Source organism: Scleropages formosus, chromosome 8, assembly GCF_900964775.1.
Source record: "Scleropages formosus chromosome 8, fSclFor1.1, whole genome shotgun sequence".
In the NCBI taxonomy this organism is placed as follows: domain Eukaryota; kingdom Metazoa; phylum Chordata; class Actinopteri; order Osteoglossiformes; family Osteoglossidae; genus Scleropages; species Scleropages formosus.
Window position 1 is genome coordinate 6,702,264 of NC_041813.1, and position 21,467 is coordinate 6,723,730.

General features: G+C 44.4%; 1 protein-coding gene across 13 annotated transcripts in view; it reads left to right on the forward strand.

The window, feature by feature from the left end:
• ndst2a (N-deacetylase/N-sulfotransferase (heparan glucosaminyl) 2a) overlaps positions 1–21,467 on the forward strand; it is a 74,329-nt gene that overhangs the window by 6,151 nt on the left and 46,711 nt on the right. For 6 of the 13 annotated variants that reach the window (XM_018725052.2, XM_018725055.2, XM_018725051.2 and 3 more), the window contains exon 2: positions 20,083–20,115. The gene's annotated coding sequence lies outside the window, so the exon portion shown is untranslated. Of the gene's footprint in view, positions 1–5,184; positions 5,212–5,262; positions 5,285–16,820; positions 16,839–19,604; positions 19,667–20,082; positions 20,116–21,467 lie in introns of those variants that run through there. The other 7 variants (XM_018725053.2, XM_018725058.2, XM_018725057.2 and 4 more) reach the window with 6 other exon arrangements.

The following is a 21,467-nucleotide window of genomic DNA, read 5'->3' on the forward strand; positions in this document are numbered from 1 at the left end:
CTTGACGTATATTTTGATGTTTTTATGGTTTTTTTTTTAAAGATGTAGTTGCAGTGTTACATTTATTTATTTAGCTGATACTTTTCTTCAAAGTGACTCATGATATTAATGTACCTATAATTATTTACCCATTTGTATAGCTGAGTAGTTTTTACTGGAGCAATATAGGGTCCTACAGCCAGAGGTGAGATTCAAACAGCAGCTATAACTACTATGCTACCAGCTGTCCCATGGCAATATATTTTTATGTAGAGATTTACTGATATTGAGGTGTTTATTAAGTTAATAAGTTAATATATTTATTATTTTTTATGTAATATTATATGTGTTTATTGTGTAGAGGGGGGCGTGGTGGCGCAGTGGATTTGGCCCAGGCTCATTGTGTGGTGGGTCTGAGGTTTGAGTCCTGCTTGGGATGCCCTGTGGCGGACCGTTGTCCTGTCCGCGGTGTGTGTCGTTCCCCTCCCGTGCCGTTTTGCCGGCTTAGGCTCCCGTTCACTGTGACTCCGCTGGGGACAAGCAGTTGTAGACGCGTGTGTGTAATAAATAAGTCAGCCTACTCTACTCCTGGGCTAGAGTAGGACTTTATGGTAATATCCAGGTTTAACCACCTCCTAATTTCTTCTGCGTTAAAGAAATGATCAATGATCATGATCACTTTACTGGCTTCAGGGGAGAGGAAGGACTGAACGCTGCTGCAGAAGCCTTTAGGTGAGGAACAGACACTGGTTCTGTAAGCAGTAAATGAGAGATCAAAGAGTCTTTTTTTTGGAAGTAGCAGAAGCAGATTAGTTGCTTTAATCTTTGTCTGGCGGTGCATATTTCCCCCACTTGTGCCTAGAGATGGTCGAAGCGGATATGATGTGTTAAGACCTGGGCTCATCTCTCCCGCAATCTGCTCTTTAGCTTTCTCTAGCCGTTGGTTGCCGATCCTGCTTTTTGACCAAGTTGAAGTTGAAGCCTTGCTGAGGACCGAATCGGTGATTTGATCTTTTTATTGTGCCACTGTGCTTAGGTCTTACAATTTAAAAAGACCCCTGCTTTGTCCTTTGTTTGCTTTTAACCAATTTTTTTTTAATAATGCATGTGTTTTGCATATTGCATGGAGATCTCCGGTGTCCTTTTGTTAGCTATGCATGTGTAAAAGCATTTTGCGAGAAGTTAATGTAAAATAAATGATTAGTGGTTGCTTGTTTTCTTTTTTAAAAACCTTAAGTGAATTAAGATTGCCAGAGTGACTGTAGCTCTGTGCTGTGCTCTCAAACAAAGGGATGTTTCAGTATTCAGTTCACAATGCGGCTGTACTTCATACGCTAGTTTTGCTTCACGTATCAAGCTCCTGGAGCCATGTAGGAAGGAAGCTTGTGTTGCTGCTGTTACCCTGCTGAAGAACAGGCCTTCCCCTGGCTGAATGCTGTCTCAGGGAGAATACTGCTTGAATCACACCTTTCGTAGTTAGTGATTCTTCCCTGCTAGGTTTGGGTCCTCTGATACGACCAAGCCATCTGTCATGCGTTAAGGGTGGTCCCAGAGCTTGTGCCCCTTGTAGAAATGGAGCATTTCTGCTTGTGCCACCACACTTACTTTTACCGGTAGTGGCTAACAGTGGTTCTTAATGTACTATTTGTAAAGTCAAGAGGCTGATTAGTTCTTGGCATTCTCACGATAAATCCAGCAGCAGCTGCGGTGTGACGCAGGTAGCCTGTGCGCCTGCGTCCGGCCGGGATCCACAAAGATCCGTGTTCATTAAACGCCGGCGCTGATTCGAGACGCTGTGGAGTGTTGCTGGCTGGAGATGGGAAGCCATAGGCTTGCAATTAGTTCTAATAGACTGCTCTCTGAACAGCTCGTACCTTTACAAGTGCTGCACTTAAATGACTTTGACAAAAAATTGGCTAAGGGGTAAAGGCTTCTATTTTTTCTTGCTTGCTTGAAGGGCAGTGGGAAGACAATTATAGAAAGCCCCCGTACATGCACTCATAACATTTGTTTATAAAGTGCAATTTAGAAATAATTTCCTTTCACCCAGGATCATAATGCTGGCAAAATGAATAGAAGCCCCACAAAGCACACAGTTTTCTGTTGTGTGCACATGTAGATTCAATAAGGACTGAATTGGTAGAAAGTGTGCGGTAAAAACAAATGGCTTAAGTCATTAATGAGGCCGTTCGAGGCATCGTCGGGCCCCGGTGGCCATGCGTTCTCCACATGTGACATATGGAAAACTATAAATGCATACATCATTAGTGAAGAATTCTGTTCTATCTGTATCAACATATCGTTGCTGGAAATGAACGAGATCTGTAAGTTTACAGACTCTGAGCAGCATCAAGCCAAATAGGGCCCGTAGTTCCACAAACGATCTTGGCGAGTTACAGTTCACGTGCTTGCTGTTATGTAAAGGCTCTGCACTTACTAACAGAAGCAACACTGAGCTTAAACGGTGGGAGGTGTAATGGCTATAGGTGATGGTGAGTAATATGTAGCAGTCACGCCTTCTCTGTCTCAACAACGTATACTTTTGGAGGTGTGCTTTCGACCTCATGAGGCAATTGTGTTGCTCACCTGACAGTTCTGACCTGCTCTTTGACCAGGGGAATGACTTTTAGTCCTGGTATTACATTTTAGAACAGATGACAGAATGGTTAGAACTGTTTTCCGTGCTACCCAGAATGTTGTTTTTTCTGAGCTAGGGATTTTTTTTCTTCCTCTTTCCTGACTGTTGCAGCATATTGGCGAAGTGGAAAATGCTCACGTGTCGCAGCTCCTGGGCTGTGGGTTTAGACTCGGACTCGAATGTGTTTGAGTCTGTGTTGTTTGCATGTCCTATTCATGTTCGTGTGGCCAACCTCCCGTAGCCCCAAAAACCTGTGGGAGAAAGCAGTGATGGACAAGTTCTGTATCATCCTTCACCGTGAAAACATTGCTAGCGATTGGTAAGAGTCAAATTTGATTAGATAACACTTGCCGTACCCATCTTTCCTAACCACTTTGCGTTTATCTTCGAATGTGGAGGAAGCTCTGTCTTTACCTGTCTTGATTAATAGCTTGTGTGTGTTCCTTTTTCTAGCTGGTTCTTGTGGGCTTGAGTTCTTCATAGCCATATGGTTTACTGTAGGAACTTGAGTGCCCCTTTCATGAAGCACTGAGGCTTTTTGACACTCTCTTCTCTCTTTTCAACCTTTGGGCTTCCTCAACCTCAACAACAACCTTTCCAGCCTTTGGTGTTCTGTTTTGATCGTGGTACTGTGCATACCTCATCTTTTTTCATAGGGCATGTTTCCACAGCCTCCAGCAGCTGGTGAACAAGGATTATGGGAGGAGCACCAGGTCGGTAAATGGCTGTGCATTTCACTCTAATCATACCCAGCAGGACTGGGCTATATCTGACAAAGGTAAAAACAGGGCCCTTTAGTAACTCTGGCCGTGTAACCTCTTTTTTTCAAATCCTTCCCAACTGTCATGTATCTCATCCGCCATAACTGACTGGGAGTTCTTTCATCACAATTATCCTGATTCGCTAGGAGACCCTTTGTGGGGATTCCTTTAATTTAACAACCTCTTTCTCTAGTCACCCCGATTTATTGCCTTGGTGTAGTATCTCAACAAACTTCATTTGTAAAAACACTTAGACCTCTGATGATGGTTTGGCCATGAGTATTGGTCAGTGTTTAGTATATGTGATTGACAAAAGTTTTGAAGAATAAAATCAAGTATTAAACCATATCAGATGTTGTTCTTTTACATGAGAAAGTTAATGTTTGTAGAGTGTAGAGCTTGTAAAGTTCGAAGAAGGTGAATTGGTCTAAAAGTGACAGCTACAACCCCACATGTACCTGAATACAAGCTCCCACATGGGCTCTGTGTAGTTGACCTCTGTTTTGCTGGGCACAAGTTGACATCTGGGTCATGTGGGGTCTGGCATGGGTACAAGGAAAGGTTATGCTATGTAGTAGTGTGCCAGTGTGAACTTCTCCAGAGAACTATCCATATTCTGTCAAATTTGTGAAAGGGCTAGTCGGGGTAGGTGCAGAGAGGAAAATTTTTGGTGGTGTTTGAGATTTCGCTGCCAATTGTTGTCATCCCTCCTGAACATAATCACCTTGCTCACCTGCAGTCATGCTATGCAGCTGAGGCATTGGCTCCCTTATTGCTGTTAGATCAGTTATAGACTTGGCAACAAATGCTTCCTGGTATATTTATTTCCTACAGAAGAGGATATCTTAATACTCATGGCAATTTGTGGGTGTGCAAACAATTATTTTGTGGCTGAATTAATTCCTGGTCCATTTCAAGACTAAGGCTCAACAGAGTAAGACCCATACCTTTGATTTCATTGGCTAGGATGTTGGACTGTTTAAGTTGGGTTGCTGCTACCCTGTCAGTCAAAGCACTTTGTTGGACAGCTGTTGCAATATGGACTACCATGCCTCTGCACTACCTGCTTAAAAGCATTTGTCCTTTAAAGCTGTCTGTCCTCAGTAATCTTGGTACCCAGCCGAGTTCCAGCCTCTCCTTGGTAGAGCTTGTAGGGCCAAGGCAGATGAAGTGTAAGGCTTGCAGCACTACTCAATGTTTTGAGTCGTGTGCTTTTAGCAGAGAATGGGACAACCCTGGGGTCTCTCATGTCCCTCAAATTTCCTAGAATTCTTTTGTAGACTTTTGAAACTGGAACAAAATATTGATGGTTTTGGCAAAATCTACTGAATCAGACTGGTCTTTGGATGGAGTCGCCACCTCCGTGAGCCCCCTGGCAGCAAGTGTCAATTTATGGCACCCAGAAGGTGATGAATTGTTCATCGAGGAATTTTGGCATATAAATATGTCAGAGCTGCGGCCCTTTGTTATCAAGGAACATGAAGCCACACAGCCCAGCATGCCCACTATTACTCTTGCTATCTGCTTCTCTCTGAGCACTACTCTCCTCAGGTTTTCTCTGTGCATTCTCCCCCTGCACTGCACTTCCCTTTGTGGGGTTAGCCACAGGGGATGGTGCTGTTTTGCTCTTTCTCAGTTCCATTAATGCACAATGTTAATTGGAGCCGTGTAAACAAATGGGATTTGGCTGGGCCCTGTTTACAAGGCTACGTGTTGGGAGGAAGCAGCCTGTTCAGGGTGGTTTTCAGTGCCGCCCTGGGGTATGCGCAATGTGCTGCCAAGGTCCAGCTGGGGATAACCCTTTGGGCAGATGAAGACTTCTGCTGCTTTGCTGTAGGTTCCCACCCGAGAGCTTTTACAGAATCTCGTTACAGTGCCTAATAGAAAGTGTATCAGATGATACAGGGTAAGCAAATTGGCCATTAATGATGCAGCATTTGTAAAGGTGATTTATTGCTTATAAAGATGTATTGTTGTGTATGTGTAGTCTTAAACTGTTTCTTGAATTGTTGAGCTCTTGCTCTTTCTAAACTTATTGATGAGGTTTATGGTTGTTGGTTTGTAATGATGTACCAGTAAGGCTTGCACCGAGTAAAACTGGGACTAACTGCACTGACTTTCAGAATAAAGGAACAGGCGGCTGTGTGTAGGGGGTGGCGTTACTGCAGTTGGTATAGTGGTTCTTGGTGTATGGGTTAGTTCCTTTAATCCCATGAATCTTGCTCTCGTACCTTTTAAGGCCAACATACTTAAACTGCTTCAGGAGAGTGGTGCATATTGTAGTAGTTAAAGCCGTCAACCTTGTTCTTGAAGGTCCTGGGTTCGAATCCCAGCTTCTGCTGCGGTGCCTCATTGTAAGGTACTTGTACTCCAGCAAGGTACTCTGATTTAATATAATAAAAATTCCTCACCTATTTAAATGGGTAAATCATTGTAGCACTATTATATAAAAGTGAAGACTTCAAAGCTGTGTGAATGGGTATGGCACGTAAGTCAATTTCAGTGAAAGAGTTGCTTAATTTAAAGACTAGGTGTTGGTTAGTAGACTGCATATAGTATTTGGGTCTTGGTTTTAGATGACTAGCATTTTTATTTGAATCAAGCCCACTTGTCATTTATCTTTTTTCCTTGCAACTTGTCAGACAGTTACATTATGCCGATAATAGCTTAATATAGGTAAATCCATAGTGTTATGAGCTAATTGGATGAAAGCAGCCACTTGGATGGGCCAGCCGGTACTGTAGTGCTTAGAGCCGCTGCCTTTGGGCCCAAAGGTTGCAGGTTTGAATCCTACCTCCAGCTGTAGTACCCTTGAGCAAGGTACTTACCCTAAAATTGCTCCAATAAAATTACTCAACTGTGTAAATGGGTAAATAATTGTAAGTAGCCTTAAAATTGTAAGTTGCCGTGGAAAAAAAGCATCAGCTAAATGAATAAATGTAAAATGTTCCCAAGTTTTTATGTAAGGGCGAAACAGAGATTTCTCTCCAGCCACTGCAGAGTTCTTTGCTTGCTTCACATCAGTGTACAGATGGGACTTTGTCTCACCCGATTGCTTGTGTAAACACACTGGATTGCATTAATGTATTGGCCTATTAGAGCTTCACTACTATATTGTACAGCGCAGGGACTTGTAGACTCAAAAGATTAACCTCGGGTGGCACGTGCTCAAGAGCGTGATGTGTTCCAGCTTGCTGGAGAACGACGGCCATTGTGAGCTTCCTCCGCGGAGCATTGCGTGTGTGGTTGCTGCAGTCTCACACAATGGCACCAAAGAAGGCTGCTCGCAACAGAGGAATCGTGTACTCTGCCTCAATTTGAGGTGTTTCCCCACTCCAGCCCCTCTCTTCTCGAGTAAATGTTTACAGGAACACTGAGGTCCTGTTTTTCTTGGAAGGATCATCGAGTTGGAGGTACTCTCTGAACGACTGATAAGTCTGTTTGTTTTGTAAGCAGACCCAGCCATTCCGTTTGTGTTCGGAGCTGTCTGTTGAGGCCGTTCGCTCGCCCAGCTCTTGGGCATACTGTGCAGGAAGCCCCTAGTCTCCGTCGGCTGTGCCAGCACCTTGTTCAGAATGCAAGAAGAGTCTCCTTCCCACCTAAATCAGCTCTTTTCAGTTACATTTCAATAAGTCTTTGGCGAGGAAGATTGAAATGTACCTAAAATTCAGTTACTACCGGAATGGCACGAAATGGGCCTGTTGTCTCCATGCTGATCCGAGTCGGTATATTAGGGTTTATTTTGAGGATTGCTGAGATTTTTCCTGATGAGACGGTGCAGCAGTTCTTTCCTTGTACTGATGACTTTTGAGTGCTTGTCTAAGGACAGTGTCTATATTTGACTTCAGTTATTTTTTTGTAAAATCTGAATCTTGGTAGAACTCCTGTCCGTTCTGTGATCGAGTTTGTGTTGAAAAGTTTTACTCAGAACTAGGGTAAAAAGTTGTGGAGCCCAGGATTTTGTGTCACGCTGGCGAGACACAGGAAAAACACCCTCCCCCCACCCCCCTTTGAATGACCTAAAACTCTTCAAAGCGATTTTAGCAGCGTTTGTGTACTGACCAAAGGTTAGTGAAATATAGCGGGGAGGTTATAGCTTGAGCAAGAGGGGAATAGTAGCTCCATCGCTCAAACCAACTTCACAGTACACTTTATATAATTTTCCAACGTACTTCTGATTAATTTTTATTGTATGTTCTATTCTGAGAAGTAAACCCGTAATTGGTCTTTCCCCCAAATCAGCTGACGGCAGAGCCATAGTTTGCCACGAGTGATCTCATTAATCAATTTTCACATAGGAAACTTTCCAGTCCACGCATCTCAACCGTAACAACATCCAGTAATGGCATCCTGAAACATTTCCAGGTTGAGTGAGCAGATCAGTTCGGGTAGACGCAGAAAAAAGCCTACAGTGTTTTCTTCTGTTCAGAACTGGACTCCAGCCGTCAGTCTCTGTCTATATTCATTCCTCTCTACAGAATCCTTTGCCAGTCATACGTAGGAGCACTTTTCTCCTCTTGCGGGAGAACACAAATAGACGGAGCCCATTTGATCAGTCACAACCCTGACCAAGTGAAAATATTTAACTTTTTCAACTTCCTTTTATTTTGTGACATTCAAATTTTAGCTAGTACAAGGTGTGTGTCGTCACCCCCCCCCCCCCCCGTCTTTGTCCAGAACAGTTTTGTCACCTGACCTTGGTTTAGCCTTTGGTCTGCATATGGGTACAAGTGTGTAAAAGAAATAATTATATATGTAATTTTATCAATCAAATGCAGGCTGATGATAGGAAATTACTGAGTTGAATTTTGAGCAACCAAAGTTTTCTTGTTTTATATAGCTATTAGCCACAAGCTAATTAGTGATTGTGATGCAGTGTTTAAACATTTGGAAGTTAAAAGTTTTAAGCACACATGCTTACCATTGTGCCCTTGAATGAGACATTTAGATGCTACAGTTGAATTCAGATTAATTGCATCTTTCACGGGGGGGCGCGGTGGGTTGAACCGGGTCGAACCGGGTCCTGCTCTCCGGTGGGTCTGGGGTTCGAGTCCCGCTTGGGGTGCCTTGCGACGGACTGGTGTCCCGTCCTGGGTGTGTCCTCTCCCCCTCCGGCCTTGTGTCCTGTGTTCCCAGGTTAGGCTCCCCGCGACCCCGCATGGGACAAGCAGTTCAGAAAGTGTGTGTGTGTGTGTGCGCACGCATCTTTCACTAAAGGTATATCTTTTAATCGTCAGTTTTAATTGACCTCCCTAATTCTGTGTGTGCTCACTTGATCAGTTTTTCTCCTGAACCTCATGTTTACCTTGATGAAGAAAAATACATTTAAACAACTTTAGCCTGGAGGATAAATTACACAGGCAATCTTGTACAGTTCCACATTTTACGAGACACATTGTTCTTGTCATATTTTAGTCAGACTAATATACGAAATTATTTAGCCACTGTCATCGAGCCTACGCAGCATTTTTATCACATTATCATCTTCATCAAAAAACACATCGTCAACTAATTTTTCATCATAATTTCAACTGACAAAAACAGCACTGCTGTTGTCTGGCCTGGGGTATCAGACGGGTTTGACGGCTCTGTCTCCGCTGGTTCAGAGTAATTAAGCAGCCAGACGGTTGCGTGAGGCTCGGTGGGGTGGTGGTGGGGGGGGGGTTAGCACACGACAGCAGGCAGGGCAGTGGGAGCTGTCGAGGTGCTTTTGGCAGAAGGTGCTCCAGCCTGATGGCAGCATTTAGGGTCATGTGATGCAACTTGGACAGTTTATTCTGATGGTCAAGTAAAAGGTACATTTTTTTTTTTTTTTTTTTCTTTTTACCCCCCTCCCCTTGAAAACCTGCCGACCTCACTGCTCACTGTGACCTACACGTCACTGTAGCTACAGCCCCAGGCCGAGGTGCGGAGCCTCAAATCGTTCTTCATCTTCATTCCGTGATCTGACGTGTCTTCACTTGCACCACATTTTAGAAGTGTGCTCACTGAAGGTCATGGCATTGTGTAGCAGGCCATGTGGAGTTCTCTTCCTCCCCTCCACTTTAATGGGCTTGCTGTCTCTGCTGAACATCAGCGTTGATGCAGAAGTCACTTTTCGACATGTCACGAGCAAGGCTCCTGACCTACATTTCAGACTCTTGAAGAGTGTGGTTTTTGTGGCAGGTTGTTGACTCACCTCCGTCCCTTCTTACACGTGTCTGAGTTTTCTTTTCCTCTCAAAGTATTTTATCTGCACTGACATGACTACCTGGAGTGACATTGGAACGTGTTTCTGGTATGACTTTGTGAGTGTTCGAAGCAGAAGGGAGTGTGTGAGCTTTGAGGCTTCCATCTCCTGCTGCTGGGGTTTCATTGAGTTTGGGTAGGTTGTGCTGCATGCATTACAACACTGACGCTACAATGCACAAGTTTCATCACTGCTCATCTGATTTGGTGACAGTCCACCAAGATTATCTTTTCTGTTAAGCCCTAGCGACATTGAATGCTTTGTGGCGAGAACTAGAAGAGACGGCAGATTAAACCTGGGTTTGAATCCCTGCTCCTGCCGCAGTACCCTTGAGCTAGATATTTGCTCTGAATTGCTTCGTTAACAATTACCCCATTGTTTAAACGAGTAATTAATTGTAACTAGCTTAGTATACAGTCTTTAAGATGGCAATTTGGCAAATAATGTCAGCTAAACGAATTAAAAAAAAAATCATAACTCAGCTTTCTGTTTTGTGAAGCTGCCCAGCTCTTGAAATGGTGCTCTTGTCACCAGTAGGTTGCCCTTTATTGGAGGTGTGATCTCATGTAAACAATAGTCAGAAGGATGGTGCCAAGGGACCAAATTGGGCTTGTCAAATGCCATACCCTTGTGCTTGGAGCTAGGCCCCATCTGAGGCCCCTAAAGTCACTTGAAATGCTGTGTTGTGCTTAGGTGGAGGTTGTGTCATCTAGCATCATGTGACATGTAAAGCGTTCTCAGATACAGGGAGTTCCAGGCCTGATGCTTGAAGCAGTATTGGAGCCTCAGTTCTATTTACCTGAGGAGTTAATGTCTCTAGGCTTTTACTAGCATGGTGTGATACTTGTCCAGAGGCCTTGAATTCTTCGGTCATCTGTGGAAGTGAATTCTCCCCTTGCTTTGATTTTTGTGTCTTACTCTCTTTCACGCTGTCTCCTTTCTCTCGCTATTCATCATGCTGTGTACCCTACCTCCCTTGTATCATTTGGTACTTTCCTCACAAATGCCTTCCTCCATCCATCAAGTTGCCCATTTTGAGCCATGTGCAGGGGATCAGCACTTAAGCCCCTCTGTCTTTCTAATGACTTTCACCTCCATCACTGGGGGTCCAGTAATGCTCTGACTTATGTGGGGGACCCTTCTCAAAGTCTTGGCCTCCTCTCCTCCTCCTTTCCTTCCCTCCCAGCTCCATCATTCCCACTGCTTCCTTCCAGCTGTCTGTGACACTCTGTTGTGAGCCAGTGAAGCGCTCTCTAGTGCTTTGCTGTTTTCTCAAACCCTTCCTCTCTGGAGGGCTTCAGGAAGCTTTTAAGTTTTTTTGCTCCCCCCCCCCCCCGTTTGGTTTTCCACAACCGTGGGGTGGGGTTGGAGGACTGCAGCGGAAACGCCACCATGCTGAAACCTTGGGTCACGCTGAGTGCAGCAGGTGGGGATGAAGATGGTTGCTTCAGGCACTCACTATAAGATTGTCTTAGTAACACCTAGGATCCATCCTTCTCTGCATCTAATTTTAGTTTTCCACATTTTGCCTTGTTGCAAAATTAACTTTTTCTTAATACATGGTTTGTATTTTTAAAAAAGTGGCATTCATTAGTCATTGCTTGAAATGAGTTAAGTTTAAAAGTATCTATGTGCTGTCTGATTGCAGCTAGAATGCCTCACTGCGTGGAGTAGCCCGTATTCATACAAATACAAGAAGTCACGGCAGCATAGAGAATCAACAGAACACATTGTTTCTGTGCCCACCAACGATGCCTGAGGTTGGCTTTGAGGAAGAGTTCGGTGACGTCTCCATCTGGCTCCTCCATGTGGAACAATTTCTTGGCTCCGTGCCCCATTTCCCAAAGGGTTTAGTGTAGTCATTGAGTGCAAAGGCAAGGGGGAGCACAGATAAATATTTAGATTTGCCTTCTCCTGTATTATTCATGGGGGGCGTGGTGACGCAGCGGGCTTGGCTGGGTCCCCTTCTCTGGCGGGTCTGGGGTTCGAGTCCCGCTTAGGGTGCCTTGTAATGGACTGGCGTCCCGTCCTGGGTGTGTCCCCTCCCCCTCCAGCCTTACGCCTTGTGTTGCCAGGTTCAGGCTCCAGCTCACCGTGACCCCGCTCAGCACCAGTGGCTTCAGCCAGTGTGTGTATTTTATGCATATCTGCAACAAAAAGTGTAGTATGGGTTGGTTTGTTGTCTGTATGGTGAGCGTGCAATGCAGTGACTGTAGCTTTTTTTTAAATTCAGTTTTTAGAATGTTTGCATACTGGCTAATCCAAAAATTGAACAAATAATATTCTGGTTGTGTTTTTAGGAAGGGTAACATTACCCAGAAGGCCCAGCTCTAGATGGAATTCTTTGCTTTTGCTGTTAATTTGCACCCGGGCCCCCCACCTAACCCGGCTGCATGAAAATATCTGATATTCTCTCTTTACAATGTCACTGTCAGTTTTGTTGCTGATTTTTCTTATAAAGGCTATGCTGAGAAAAAGGCAACATTAAAATCTCAGGGAGGAAATTTCATGCCTCTTTGTGTTCCTTTTAAAAGCTTTGGTGCCTTTTTCAGTGCTGCGGTGCCTATCTCTTCAGAGTTTTGCATTAAGATCTATCCAGCCGAGGCTTTATTCAGCCTGACCTCTTACAGTTCAATTCAGTTGGCCTATTATGTATTGTGAATGTATTTTAAGCTTGTTCTGTGTATCTTCAAGCTACTGATGATCTGATTAGCTCAAAGAAGTCATTAAACTTTGCATCACTCTAAACTGAATGTCAGCTCAACTTTTTGCAAAAGGCTTTCTTAGCAACACCGAGAATTGACAGCGAATTCTGGTTGCTTTTCTGTAAGGCAAAGGTGTGTTGCAAGATTTAAAGAACTGAATAACCTTTTTATTCATCATGTGTCCTTTGTCTGACCCAGTCTTTCCTTTTCACACAATCTGTCCAGCTGTTGTGAGAATCGTCTTACTGCCCAGAAAGCAGAGTAATCCGAAGACTTTTGGAAGAACAGACCATTTTCCCAGATCCAGTCTCATAGTATCTGCGACCTCTCTGCTGTAGCATTTCTTACAGATCTAGAAACCTGTCCTCAAACACTTCCTAATCCTCCTCCTCCTTTATTCCTTTTAAAGTGCATTTTCACTGTCCTCTGTAGTTTTCCCCACTTAGTCTAACTGCAGGAGTACTGTTTTATTGGGACGTGAAAGTAGTGAGCAGGGATAATGGCTATTGTTTGTCACACACTGCTGGACTTTCTGGAGGTACTAGGGGTTGTCTTGCTTGTTTTGTTTTTCAGTCTTGGAAGTGGACAAAGCCACAGATCTATGATGAGAGGAACCCTCTAATCTGGCACCAGGGTGTCAGACAACTCTTGCCAATACGGAGTACACTTTCAAAAGTGAATTCCTTCCAGCTACTAATGCTTTGTTGCCATTAGTGTAGAGGAAGGGATGTGTATCAGTGCAGGCTTGTGACCAGACTACAAGATGTTTGGGGGGGGGGCAACATGGACCCCATCTCCATAGGTTTTGTCTGTTTTTCCTTGGCCAACTTGGCTAATTTGAGGGAGATGGGAGAAGGTTGTTTTCACAAAGAGTATACACGGAATGTTGTTTCCCCACTGTGCTTCAGGAGCAATGGAAAGCTGACCTTTGAGCCTTTTTGGGGAAGGGAAAAGGAGCCCCCTGCCACCCATCCTCTTGCTGCACAACTCCATGGCCGCAGGAGATGATGTTTCATGGGGGGGGCCTGGATGGATACTTGGCTAAAAAAAAAATTGAGACATACAAGCATACCTGGATACTTAGCACACTGTTTCTCTGTGTGTTCATAATGTACTACTAATTGGGAGCTAATGGTGTTAAATGTCACATTCTATTGTTTGTGCTGACAATAAAACAAACACTTCCCCCATTCAGCAAGTGACCTTGAATGCACTACTGTAGATCATTGTTAACACTGCATTTGAAAGAAACCTTGTGTTCGTGGGTGCTCGTATGAATTTCTGGACAGATAGTAATTTGAGGAGCTGTGCCCATTTGGACAGGACTTGAAGAACGCCTACTGCCTTTCATTTGGCCATGTGATTTTTGTAGGAACTCCAGGGCTCATCAGTCTGGGCCAAGTTTAAGTTTGTTACAGAAGAGCAGAAACAAATGGTACGGAGCAGCTCAGAGAGCTTGCTTAGCAGGGAAGGAGATTTGAGTCTCTTGTATCTGGTGTACAGTTATTTGCATGCAGATATACCAGATTCCTTGGGTTTTGTTATTTGGTTGCCTGGCGACTGGATGTGAACAGCAAGTGTCCTACACAACATAGCTTTTTGTCACTTGTTCTCACTCCTGTTGTGCATCGGTAGAGTTACCTTTACTCAGACAGTGGAGAAAAGCTGGAGCTGACGTGCTTTTCCTTCTGCACTGTGTCATGGCTGGGTGGAGACATTAGTGAAGGACCTCTGCTTTAATTCACTTAGTTCTACCAAAAAGAGATCTCAGCCCCCACAGCAATAGGAATTTAATCATTTTGAGAAGTGGCCTGCTGCCTCACGCTTGCCTGACTTACAGTTCTAATCTAATTCTGTGGGACTGTGTAAATGGCCTGTGTTGTTGCTATGGAAATGGGTGATTGACAACCCATCGGGCTGGTGCTTGGCAGTTTTAATAAAGCAGCCAGAGCTCTTCCTCTGGAATACCCTTAACTTATGACAATTAGGAACAGGCTGTGTGTGATGCTTCTTTCAGTCTCTGGGGGTTTGTCTCACTTTTTTGTTTAGCTGAGGATATGGAGGTAAGCTTGTAGCAGAGGTAACTGCCCTCCACGTCCTCTGTTGGTTGTCTTATTCCACCCACAGCATGGGGTCCTAACTCTAGGGCAGCGCACAGCTCCGGCACCATAGTTCTCACACCTCTGTATGGAGGTGAAGAAAGGGTTCTTCTACTGCTCCAGGTTGTCTTTGAATTGTCTGTGGAGCCATTTAATGTCTATGTGTGTGGTATCCATGACAACAACAGAACTTTCTCTATGCATTCCTCTGAGGGAAGAGCCCTGTTGTGCCCCCTCTGTGGGGGAACGGCGAGGCTAACGTTTCAGTCGGGCAGAAGAATCCAGAACATTCTGCACCACAGCAGCAGAGGTGGGGTTCTGGGGGCAGACAGCTGGAAACTCTGTCCCCACCCCCCGTGCCCAGAGTAACCTCTGACCTGCCGGAGGATCTTGTCTCTGATTGCTACACATATGGCATGCGAAGTAGATGTCCACACATCCCTCTCTTTTAATCTCATCTGGATGATGCCTTTTTAGCTTCTTCGGGCTAGGTTCCTAGTCGCTTTACTCTTGGTGGCCACTCACATGGGTTGGAGGACATGGATTGTTTACGTGGTAGCATAGTGGTTGGTGTTGATGCCTCATATAGCTAGATTGTGCATTTCTGTGTGGATTCTGGTTTGGCTTCATCTGTGTGTAGTTTGCATATTCTTCCATTTGTTTGTGTGTGTTTACTGTGACTGCCCCTTTCCTCTTCCAAGTATGTTTTTGTGAATCAGTTTTTGTTGCATTACTCCTATATACATACAAACACACACACATTCAGAGTGAGTGATTGTAGGGAATTTGTCTTACTGCATCCAATATCTTAAGTCACCTTTGACAAAAGTATCAGGCTAAAACACCAGTTAGTAATCATTGTACATCATTGTAGAAAAAGCACCTATTAAATGAATGAAAGAGCTCATAACTTGGCCAACTCGAATGACTCAATAACACACTGAAAATGAGCTCACATGCAGTTTGCTGTTTGCTTCTACACCTGGCCTGCGAGGCCCTTAATCCGTGGTCTTGCTGTCGTTGATTGGCATGACCCTCAAACTGAGGTTTCATTGAATTTTTCTGGAGTTGGTGAAACAGCTGTCTGTGGATGCTGTAAGGAGCATGGTACTGTTTACAAAGTAATGGGGATGCTAGGTGCCTGCATCTGCCTCACTGGACACTGCTGATCTGTTTGCTCACCTAGGCCTGCTAGACAAAACTTGCCTTTATTTCCTTACTGGTCACTCTGATCGCTTGGAGCTCAGCAACTACCATGGTCATTTTCCCTTCCCTTGTTGGCGTGGCTGCAGTGTTGAGCACGGCTGCCTCATTGTTCGGATTCCTCCCATTGTGACTGACGGCCGAAGGCAGTGCAGACTTGGCGCGTAGGCAGGTGCTTCTTCACAGGCTCCATTGTACGTTTGAATGTGTGTGTGTATGCGCTCATGCACCCACATTCAAAGCACCTCTGCTCATATTTCTTGTTTCTACACTTTTATCCGATCTACACTACTCAGTGTGTTGCTTCCTAATCGAAGCGCAAAGCAGGGTTTGTGTTGATGCGGTAGACAAAATGTTGTTGGGCTCATTCTGAAGATGTACTCGTGGTTGTGCATGGCCTGTCTGTGTGAGCCTCTGCTGTTTGTGTGTTTGTTTGCATTGTGCCTGTATGTCTCTGTGTGTCCTGTTCGTGCCTGAGGCTTGCCTCACTGAATGAGGAGAATGCAGTAATCCCACTGAAGCTGTAAACGGAGCCCTAATATACCGAGGGGAGACTCCAGGGGCATTCGAACCTGAAAGGAGGGTCCAGTTATGGACTCAGTCCCACCCTAGAATGGTGGGAGTCTTGTATGAGGACTAGGGAAGTGTCGGGGTTGACGTCTGAGATAGCCAAAGATTACGATGCATTCAGCAGGATGAATTTAGTGAGGAATAGGGGTGATATTTTAGGCTCCAGTTTTCAATGGAACAAGAACCGTTTTAATTAAGCTTAATCGTGTTGAGCGGAGCAAGTGCACTTGGCTGCAATATGCAGCTTTTAGAGAGAAAGGCCAAAAGCTGTGTTTTGCATGGTGTTCAATTTAGGGATTCTGGGCTTCTCCAGGAGTCTGTCCGTCCAGAAAGATCCTTCCAGCTGCTACTACAGTAATCAGTGTTAAATTGGTGGCCATGATCGGGCTTCGTGTATTAGCTGATACTTGCAATATTTTTGTGCGCATCGCAGGAGTTCATGTGTCTTGTGTTAATGTTAGCATCGGCAGTCGTTTGTACCTTTCCACACTGAACACAGCCTGCCACCAACCTCCGCTCTTCAACCAGACAGTGCCTTTGCCCTCACAAGCACCTCGTCCATCCTGTCCATGTATGAATCAGAGAGGGCAGTGAAAAGGGATTTGGACATCATGCTGGGGACAACTGTACCACATGTTGGTTGGGTGGACAGTGGTAGGTGGAAATTCCTGTTGTTGGTTGTCTGCCATGCTTTATTTAATTTTTCTGCTGAAATGTTTATTGTACAGTAATTTATTGCCTTTAGAATGTATGCATTTTAAATGGGTTGATTGTTTTTAGTTTGAATTGTACAGTATATGATGCCTGGGATCTCCTGCACTTCGCTACATTGTGATACTGTGAGATCATTGCCAAAGATCTAAACAAACATATTTTATCCTGGGAATGCTGGGTGAGCAGCAAAGATTTAATAATCACAAATTATACGTTTGAGCATGAACAGGTACGTTGCCAAACAGGAGACCGACTGAATTCCCGATGGGAATTTTGGCCAGGACTTCCTGTGGATCCAACCGTAAAAAATCGCATTAAAATTAAATATGCTGCTCCTGAAGTGTAAAAGCAGATGTGGAGATATTTGTGAGGGGTGGCTGAAGCAAAGGGGATGAAAACAAGGGTGATAGACATTGCTGTTTAGATTATAGACCTGCATGGAGTCTGCAGTGTGTCATTGAGAACATTGTCTTGATGTGGCCTACATATTCAAATTTTATTGCATTTCCAGCAAGATGGTCAGTGCTCTTTTCCCTAACCTCTTGTTATCATTTTCACTAACTTTTATGTTTAACAAGCTGCCATCTCTTTGTGTTACACTACAGCTGGTACAAAAGCCTTTCTTACCTTACCTTAAAATCCACCCCTTCAAGCAGCACTTTCAGCTCAGCATATGAGAGGCTTCCAGCTTGGCTTCTTATCGCTACACAGGCGTTTTAGTATCTTTCACGTTATCCATCTCATATAGAAGTATCAGGAAGGAACTCCAAACTTAATATGAATGTACATGTTGATTTTGAGCTGACCTGCTTCTTTTCCATGTGCTAGTTCTACCTGCATGCAGTGCCTTACAAGTTGCCTGGGATAAAAGAACAGCAATTTTAAATGATCAGTTACTTGCGGTTCACAGTACTGCACGAACTGGGACCTGTGCAGCTACAGGTGCATCTGAACAGATCACAGAGGAACTGACACTACGAACTCCTTGGAGCTGTGAAGATGCTGCTCTGCCTAATGCTGATTAATGATGACGGTTTACTCTCCTTCAGTCACCTTTGACTTGTAACCCATATGTTTTGAAAACCGTACCTGCAGGAAGACCTGGAAATTCAACCTAAGATTATAAATTAAATGCAGCTACTTTGTGTCCGCATGATTCGCTTCTATCTAGTGGTAGAATGTATTAAAAATATTTTTGAGTGACTTGAGGTAGCTACCTAGTGGCGTGAGACACCTTAAGTCATAGACGACACCACCTGAGCTGCAGTAGAGTCCTGTGCCCAAGCCTGGCTGTTATTTTCTGTCTTCATTGTTTCTACAGCAGAGTGGAGGTTCTCCCTCAACAATCCAGCCTAGATGCTGTCAAGAAACACGGTCTTGGCTGTTGTCTTATTTCCCCCCCCCCTACTGAGAGCAGGGCAATTTGAGAAGGAGATGTAGCAGGATTATGGTGTCTGACTTTGCTGAAACTTTGTTTATGCTCCACTGTGTCGAATAAGCAGATGGGTCAGGGGAGTGCAGTTGGGCTTTAAATTGTAATATGTATGTAGTTAGCTCCTTTCTATAAACACTAATGTACCTTCACTTGAGGACATATGGATCGTACTCAGATGCTGCTTTCCTGGTGAATAGTCATCTGATTTGGTAATGGTTGTGTGCGTGCTGCTTGTGATGTAGTGCACATCCAGCGCGTTGCCATTTGAGCTACTTTATGCCCAACTCCCCCTTCCCTTCGCATGCTACCCCGGTTACTCCCGAGCTCTGCTTTGTCAGAGTCCCTTACTTACAGGTAGCATCTGTTTTACTCCTCAGTCTAGGGTAATTTTAAGTGCAGTTGCCTTGGTGACTTACTGCACGCAGCCTTTGGTCTACTGATGCTGTACTGATTTTTCTGTTTCTGTGTCCCTCCTGGGGAGTTTGGCCAGGGTTGCTATGACAAGTTTCCCCAGAAGTACTAAATGGAATCATTGGACTAGGAATAGTCTGAGCTTGGGAAACATGCCAAAATGACAGCTCTCAAAGTAGTCACTGTATCTGTAAAATAAGTCACTAAGTGCCATGCAAGTTTTCCGCGGCTGGTTTATGTACCTGTAGTTTTGCAACGTATCCTTACCTGTAGCCATGGTCAGTTATGAGCCCAGGTGTGCCCAAGCCACTCTGCTGTTGGCTCCTCACTACTGACAGCACCTTGCGTTCTCACAGCACTGTTATCTGTGCATCTCAATGCAGGTTGTATATTGGCTAGCAGTAAGTTGGAGACAAGAGAAGACATAGAGAAGCACAGGGACATGCTTCTAGATTAACATTAAACATGTGAAGGATATAACCTTGCTCACTCATGCAATATGTAAGCACATGCTTTTATCTCACTAATGACTGCATGAGGGATTTCTTAAAAGAGTTCTTGTGGAAGTGTGGGTGCATCCTTCCAGCTCTCATTTTGGCCCAGCAGCTTGGGGTTCTCCCCAGCTGACCCTCCCACAGAGTTATCCTCGAAGGACCCTCTTTGTTACTACCACTTTGATTACCACAACTCACTAATTGAATCTTGGTTTCACCCCGAAGGTCAGGGACCTCTTCCTTGCAGGGAAGCCCTTGTTGACTGCCGGTAGAGAAAATTTGCAGAAGTTTTACTGAACTGCAATGAGCCTCGAGCTTCTGCAGGTGTGTAATGTGGATTTTTTTTTTTTTTTTTTTTTTTGGCAGTTTTGGTTTAGGTCCAACCCCAAGAAGTGTTGACGTGTGGCTGGAACACCAGTGCATTGCTGGTATGCATGCGAACAGTAAGCCACCAGCTATGGGGTGAACTTCATACTTCATTTCGGTTGGGGAATTTTATGATGAGAAGGTTGTCACCTGTCTGTGTGTGTGTGTATTTCCTCTACCGGTTGGTGGTAATCAAATGTTGTGACTTCTGTATTTCTGCACAGCGTTGAAGCTGCTCTGATAGATAGGGGAAAAAAAGTGGCATTCCTGCATGTTAGAACTTATTGCTATAGAGGACACATGTAATCAGATGCAGTGGAGCTGAAAGAACCCAACCAAGTCTGCCTCTTTACTTCCCACCATTAGTTGAGCTGGAGGGGAGGGGGGGGGCGCTTATAAATGTAGATGTGTGCAGCAGGGGGTCTGTTTCGTGTGGCTGTGTGCTGAATTCATAATGATTCCTGTTTCTGTCTTCCAGGTCTGTTTCAGCTGCCCTCTCACAAGCATAGTGGTAAGTGAGCTCTTCTCTATACTGTGTGTGGGGTGGTGGTTGGCTTCGCTCTGCCCAGTCAACTTGTGTGTGGCCTTCTGTGTTAAAACTCTGTTAACCAACTAATAGTACTCTAAGGAAAATCCTTCACAGTGGATGATTAAGTGAAAGTAGAAAGCTTTGTACTAATTGTGGTCTGTATTGGAACAGCTCTGTGCTTGTCCTTGTAACAACTCCCCCTTGAATTGCCCCTCCCTGTTAGCTCCCACTGGAACCTGGGGGCTTTCAAGGCCTGGGCAGACCACTGATATCCACCATACAGTGTTAGTAATTAGGTTTTTATACTACCATGTTCACAAAGGGATCTCGCATTAAAGAAGTGGTATTGATTAGGCCTGATTAAGCTTTTATTGGCGTAATGACGAGTTTTAGAATGTGTGTCCCCCCCCATCCAGATAAGTAATTTCCTCTGTTTTTACTCTCATGTCTAAGCAAAGTTCTTTATCATGCAGGTGAGGCATTTTTTTTTGATGCTTTCCTTACAGTGTTCAATATATTAAAGTGACAAAAGAAGAAACTAAAGTAATTAACAACATAGGGTCTTCTTAAAAAGACCGGTATGGGGTTCATACTGATTGAGGTTTGGACATTTCTGCTGTGTTACGGCGCCAGCTTGTATGTTTGTGTTTCCGTTTTTCTTTTCCTGTCTCACCGTGTGGCAGCACTTGTCAGGCATTGCAGTCTCTGCACCAAAGCAGACAGTGTTATTTACGGTTTGTTTGGGCCACAGTGTTTACCTGCCCCGAGAGACGATGGCCTGGGACCTGTGACTAATGTTGGAATTAAGAACAAATGGAAATCTCCGCTCCCGGAAGCGGCAGCAGCAATTCATTGTGTCCCCCACAGGAAGCAGAGGCCAGGCTGGAGTTGATCCTTCCCCCAGCGAATGAAAAAACCCTGTTTTCTCTTTCACCATTTTTGATGTGTATTGCAGTGTGGGGGTGGTTTTGTGCGTGTCAAGGGGATGGGGGTGGGATAATTGCAGAGAAGAAAATGGATTTCCTTAACAGAAGCTGTTACACATTGTAATGCATCTGGATGTGTGTCCTCAATCACAGTCTGTAGTTGACCTACAGCATTCATCTCTCCTGGCTTCATGTCTTGTTTCCTTTTTATGCGGTAACATGCAGTTTAAGGGGGAGAGAGATGTGCATCGCAGAGTTCCTGGACTTTTTTTTTCTTGCGCATGCGCAGATAGGAAAAACGTGTTTATTACCATTCATCCTTGCTGATAAAATTCTGCTAGTCCTTCCTAAACCACAACCCAGGAAAACTTGAAGAAATTAATGTTTTCAACAGCTAAACCTCTACAT